General features: G+C 45.0%; 1 pseudogene; it reads left to right on the plus strand.

The window, feature by feature from the left end:
* The first annotated feature begins 2,563 nt into the window (after positions 1 to 2,563).
* On the plus strand, positions 2,564 to 6,209 carry LOC127665245 (lysine-specific demethylase RSBN1L-like; annotated as a pseudogene).
* The last annotated feature ends 222 nt before the right edge of the window (positions 6,210 to 6,431 follow it).

Raw genomic sequence — 6,431 nt, forward strand, 5'->3', positions numbered from 1 at the left:
AGGAAAAAGGTGTGAGAACTACTCTGTTGTCTGAGAGCTTCTGTCATAGGAGCTGTAACACTGCCGCTTGGAAAGAGGTCTCCTCTCCTGAAAAGCCACCAAAAGCTCCCCCAAACTCCTCGCTGGCTTGTTGGCCTCTCGTTGGCCCAGCCTGGCCTAACTCAGCACAGGGCAATGTGTAGCAACTGAGAAGGCAACAGCAGAGACTGAGGTGGAGGCAGCTGCAGCAGAGGAGGCGGTGGAGACGGCTCCCACTTCCGGTTCCCACTCTCTCTCCTTTGCCTGAACCCTCGCACCCGGCCAGGCCAGAGATCTCTGTGGAAAGCCTCTAGTACACAGGCCCACAGCCAAGGAAACTATCTAAATATTTCTTATATGTTTCTTTCATGAATTTATTTTTTCTTGCCATTTTTTTTCCATTTGAATGTTCCCTATTTTTTTTTCTCTGAAGTTAAAGTTATTCTGGTACCTTTGATTTGGGTGCTTACATTAAAAGCATGTCTGAAGGGCTGGAGGATGGCTCAGTGCTTAGGAGTGCTTACAGCTATTCCAGGGGATCAGATCTCTGTTCCTAGTATCCACATGTGGAAGTTCACAAACACAAAACCCTCCAGTTCGCCGGGCAGTGGTGGCGCACGCCTTTAATCCCAGCACTCTGGGAGGCAGAGGCAGGCGGATTTCTGAGTTTGAGGCCAGCCTGGTCTACAGAGTGAGTTCCAGGACAGCCAGGACTACACAGAGAAACCCTGTCTCAAAACAAAACAAAACAAAACAAAACAAAACAAAACAAAACAAAACAATCCTCCCGCTCTGAGGGTTATTGTGCCATCTTCTGGCCTCTTCAGGTACTGTGCTTACATGCGCATACCCACACAGAGACTTGGAATTTCGTCTTCTCCCTTTTCCTGTTAACTAGAGGAAAATGAATGTTGGCTGAAAGATGGTTTGGCAAGAAACCGGATTCTTTGAAGGATAACTCCTGTGACATGCCTAGAAAAGGAATGCACAAGAGACACAGGGCCATGCATCTGTGCATTTATTGCAGTCTCTGGGGATCGACAGTGGCCTAGTGTTTATGTCCCAGGGGAGTTTCCATTAGAACTTGTTGGGGGCAGGGGTCTTCTGTAATGTGCAAGCCTTTAGTAGTTAGCTGTAAGCTTTCAGGAGTCTGCCTCCTTTTTCTGCTCTCCACTGTTCCAGGATGATTCCATGAATCTGTGAGAAAGGGCTGAGGGGAGAGGAAACACAGTACACAGACTATATATGACATTTATCTAAATGGCTTTTTTATTCATCTACTGACGGCATTGCTGACTCCACATCTTGATTTGTGAAGGAAGCTACAATAACCTTGCTATGTCTGTGGCACACTGACTTGCATCCCTCTCGGTCCATTCCCAGGCATGTTATAGCCGGCTCATATGGTGTTTCTATTTTTGGGTTTTGAGAAGCTTCCATACTGATATCCATAGGAGCTGCCCATATTTTCATCCCCATCAACAGTGTGTACATGTCTGCCACTACCCGGGAGTCCAGCCGCCAACATTCTCCTCAGTATCGTTAGCTGATTTCACTGTGGTCCCCACTTGGGACAGGGTGAGGAAGAATTCAACGCTGTTTTCATTTTCCTCATTTCTCTCATGACTGAGGGTGTTGAGCACTTTACATTTCTTTACATTTACTGCTCATCATGTCCCTGGAGAATTGTCTGCTCATTTGCTCGGTTTCTCATTGGGTGATTTTGTCTTATAGTACTTTTTTTTTTTTTTTGAGCTTTTTTTTTTTTTTGAGCTTTTTTTTTTTTTTTTTGACAGTGATTATGTAGCTGAGGCTTGCCTCTAACTCTAGACCTTCCTACTTCCTACTTCAGACCTGCTGGGACAGCTGGTGTATACCCTGGTGACTGACTTGAGTTCTTTATAAGTTGTTGGTGTTCACCCATGTTCAATGAACAGTTATTAAATATTTTTTCCCGTTCATCACACTTCCTGGCTCTGTTTCAACGACCTCACAGAAGCTGTGTCACTTCAAGTAAGCCCGTTTGTTAATTCCTGCCTTTCTTTCCCCAGCCTTAGGTCTCTAGCTCGGGAGGTCACTGTGTGTCCTACATACTGAGTTGTTTGCCCACTGTTTCTCTTGGCATTTGAAAGGTTCCGGTTCAGAGTCCAACTTGAATTCTTCCGTCTCTTTTGAGTTGACTTTTGTGCAAGGTCAAAGACAGGGGCCTAATTTTTATTACTCTACAGGTGAATATCCAACTTCCCCAGTACCGTTTGTTAAAGAGAAAGTCTTTGTTCTAACCTAGTTTGGGGGCAACTTTGTATTAAATCAGGAGGATGTAGCTGTCTGGGTTGACTTCTGGGTCTCACAATCCTTTCCTTTGGCCAACGTGTTGCATTTTTATGCCAGCGCCATGCTGGTTTTGTTACCATGGCTCTGTAATGTATTTTGAAATCCGTTATTGTACTAGGCCCAGCATTGCTCCTTTTGTTCAGGATATTTGGGGTTTTATGTTTCAGTATGAATTTTAGGGCTATAAATCTCCTGTAATGAGGAGCGCAAAATGGCAGAACCACTGATCCCAGCTCGCGGCGCCCTGGCTGTCCTCCCTGAGAAGGAAGCGATTGGCAAACTACAGCCATTCTCGCGGGAGCCACCGGGTTCTACGTCTGCCAAGAAGGTTGGCACCGAGGAGAAGAAGAGGAAGACGCCGCGGAGAGTGAACAGGGAGGAGGGCAGCGCGGTGTCCGCCCGCTGCCCCAAAGCCCGGCAGCGTGGAGCTTTGCGGCTCGGTCTGCCGCCTCCTCCTCGGCCACCTCTCGGAGCTGTCACTCTTTCTCCGCGACCCTAGCGTCTTCCCAGCCTCAGCTTCCTCCAGTGCTGGTGCCCTGCAAACTGCTGGTTGCGCCCTCGCTGCGGTAGTTCAGCCGCGCCGCGTCCTGCTCCCGCCGGTGCCGGTTGGGTTGAGAACCGCGAGGCAAAGCCGCTGCCGCGAGATAAAATCAAAGACAAAATTAAAGAGAAAGAAAGAAAAAGAGAGAGAGAGAAAGAAACGTAAAGTAATGAGTGAGATCAAGAAAGAAAATGGAGATGTAAAGATTTTACTGAAAAGTGGGAAGGAGAAACCAAAAACAAATACAGAAGACTTACAAATTTAAAAAGTAAAGAAGAAAAAGAAAGAGAATGAAAAACGGAAGCGTCCAAAAAAATGTACAGCCAATCTATTCAGGCCATCTGTTTGGGAATGCTGCCCGCTGAAGATCAAGAAGCCAAAGGCATCTTAAGCGATAAGGATTGCATTGGAAAAAAAATTGGATACCCAAACCTGTGGTTCAAAAATTCCTGGTGACAGTGACTTTCCGTTTGTGTCATTAAAGGAGCCACACGTTCAGAATAACCTTAGAAGGTTGGACACTTTGGGGTGCAGGCGGCTCGTTCACACTGAGCACCAGCCTAACGGAGGTGTGTCCATCATCCATGCCTACAGAAACGAACTCTCCTACCGGTCTCCCGTGGAGATGCAGAGATTTGTAGAAGAATTTGTGGACTTAGTGTTCAGTGAAAATGAAAGTTCTGCAGCTTTCTGTGTAATGGGTATTGTTCGTGGGGCAGCTACTTATTTACCTGACTTTTTAGATTACTTTCATATAATTTTCCCAATTCACCAGGGAAAATGGCGATACCGGGAAAGAAAGAAAGAAAAACAACGACTATGTCCAATTTTCATGCTCAGGTAAAAAGAACCTATTCTCGTGGTATTTACAGAGCTGGCCCGATGCGGAAACTTGGTGGGAGCAGTTGATGGAGAAGTGGGGGATTACTTTCCCGAGTTCCTTGACATGTTAGAGGCGTCACCGTTGTTAAAATCCTGATCAACTCCAAGTAACCAAAGACGCAATTTGTTTTCATGCAGATTTCTTAGCAATTAGGCTTACTTGAACATCCACTGTCCCAGTGTGTACAGCGGGTTGATGATCCAAAACTGAATCAGCTGAGGAGAGAAGGCATCCGCTATGCCAGGATTCAGCTGTATGATAATGGCTTTTATTTTATTCCATGGAATGTTGTCCATCCGTTCACGACAGTTTCAGCTCTATGCAGTTTGGCATGGCATGTTGGACTTAAATTATATCACGCAGAGGAGGACCCTTGTCACAGCCCAGTTAATCATGACAAAGACACAATATCAGGACCCACGGCATTAGTTCTTAGGACTCACACTGAAAATGTGTTGTCAGACAAACTTCATTCTAAGGATGAATTACAACAAATTAAACCTGAACCTTTTGCACCTCTAAGAATTAAGGAAGAACCTGTGACGGTTAATATACATGAAAAGATTAGAGCACTGTACTGGCTGGTGTGTCAACTTGACACAGTTGGAGTTAACACAGAGAAAGGAGCTTCAGTTGGGGAAGTACCTCCATGAGATCTAGCTAGAAGGCATTTTCTCAATTATCGATCAAGAGGGGAGGGCCCCTTGTGAGTGGTACCACTCTGCTGACCATGTTTTGGAGAGAACTGGGAAAGGACTTTGAAACTTTGGGCTAAACATCCATTCGGTGTTAAGAGCTCTGTGGGATGTTGTGTAGGAGCTTAGAAGACAATGTTGAGAACAGTGTATTAGATGCTGGCTTGTGAAATTCCAGAGGGAAGATTAAAGACTCTTATCAGGGCTATGTTTTGATTGTGAAGATTCTGTGGTTTTGGTTAGCTGGGGCTGAAGAATCAGCTGTGATTAACAAGATACCAGAACTACTAAAGCAAGCCTCTGTGTTACTGAGACTACTGATGCTGGTTAGCTGGAGATAAGAAATTAGTGGTGATTAAGAAGAGACCAGCATCACTGAGGTGAAATCTTCTGGGAAGCGTTTTCTGAGAGCACAGAGGCTATGTTACAAAGATAGCCACAGTTGTATTTTGTGCTGTGGCTGGACTTGGTACTGTGTAAGAGTCACCCAGGTGGTACTGGTTTTGAAGGCATGAAGGGGTCATGAAGAGCAGCTGAGGCTCGGTCGGCACTGTGAGAGGCAGAGGAAGGACATTGGTGAAGGTGTAACCTCAATGTAATTGATGGCCCAGGACTTGAAGGGCTCATGGCAAAGGAATTGAGGCTTGGTACCATGAAGAGAGCCTATGAGAGGCTATTGGTAAAGTCTAGTTACAGCAGAAGACAGCAGTGTTTTGGAGTTGCCAGTGCCATGAGATGACCACCAAGAACAGCAGCAGCAGTGGAGTCCAGGCAGCTGGAGCCTAGAAGACAAGCTGAGTGCTACAAAGGGCAGAGCTGGAGAAGTGACCCATGCCCTTGGAGGAGCCCGGAAGATTGTGAGTTGGATCCCAGACACTGAACCACTGGAGTTTTGAGTTTTGCTTTTGATTGTGACTGTGCCCTGATATTTTTCTGTCTTGAAGGAAGAAAGTATTTTAGTAGAGCCCACAGTTAAGAGACTTTGAATTTTAAAAGATATTGGACATTTAAAAGGAAGTGAACTTTTAATATGTAAAGACTGTGGGACTTTTAAAGTTATTTAGATATTGGAGAAGAATAAGAAAGTAAGGATTGAGGCCTTATAGTGATGCGTTTGTGTGTCAAGTTGACAAAGGGTTGATTGTACTGGCTGGTTTTATGTGTCAACTTGACACAGGCTGGAGTTATCACAGAGAAAGAAGTTTCTGTTGGGGAAGTGCCTCCATGAGATCCAGCTGTGGGGCATTTTCTCAATTAGTGATTAATGGGGGAGGGCCCCTTGTGGGTGGTACCACCTCTGAGCTGGTATTCTTGGGTTCTGGAAGCAGGCTGAACAAGCCAGGGGAAGCAAGCCAGTAAGAAACATCCCTCCATGGCCTCTGCATCAGCTCCTGCTTCCTGACCTGCTAGAGTTCCAGTCCTGACCTCTTTTGGTGATAAGTAGCAATGTGGAACTGTAAGCTAAATAAACCCTTTCCTCCCCAACATGGTCATGATGTTTATGCAGGAATAGAAACCTTGACTAAGACAAATAATACAGAAAGCAAGAACAGTAAGGCAAAGTTGGATCATGTTCAGTTTTCAGATTTTCAGATTGACATGAATTCTAAATTTGAGAATACCAACAGACTTAAAGGAAGACTCGTGCCCTGGAAGTGTCAGTAATATAGTGGGTACACGGCAAAATAGTTCTATGCATTCAAATCAAGACAAAAGTGATGACAACAGTTTGTGCTAAATTTGCAAATTTAATCTTTTAAAAATAATTTGTAATGATTCATGAAATCTGAAAGCAAGCCTAGGAATTGCTCTCAAGTTTGTTACAAAATATAGTTTGTGTAGCTATAGAATGTGTAACATTCCTCAGTGCCTGTCCATAACTGGGAAGAACAATCAAGCACTTAGGCCTGATGCACTGTAAACATTGCAGGCTTAAATACTCTGGAGTCAGCCGGGCAGT

Source organism: Apodemus sylvaticus, chromosome 14, assembly GCF_947179515.1.
Source record: "Apodemus sylvaticus chromosome 14, mApoSyl1.1, whole genome shotgun sequence".
In the NCBI taxonomy this organism is placed as follows: domain Eukaryota; kingdom Metazoa; phylum Chordata; class Mammalia; order Rodentia; family Muridae; genus Apodemus; species Apodemus sylvaticus.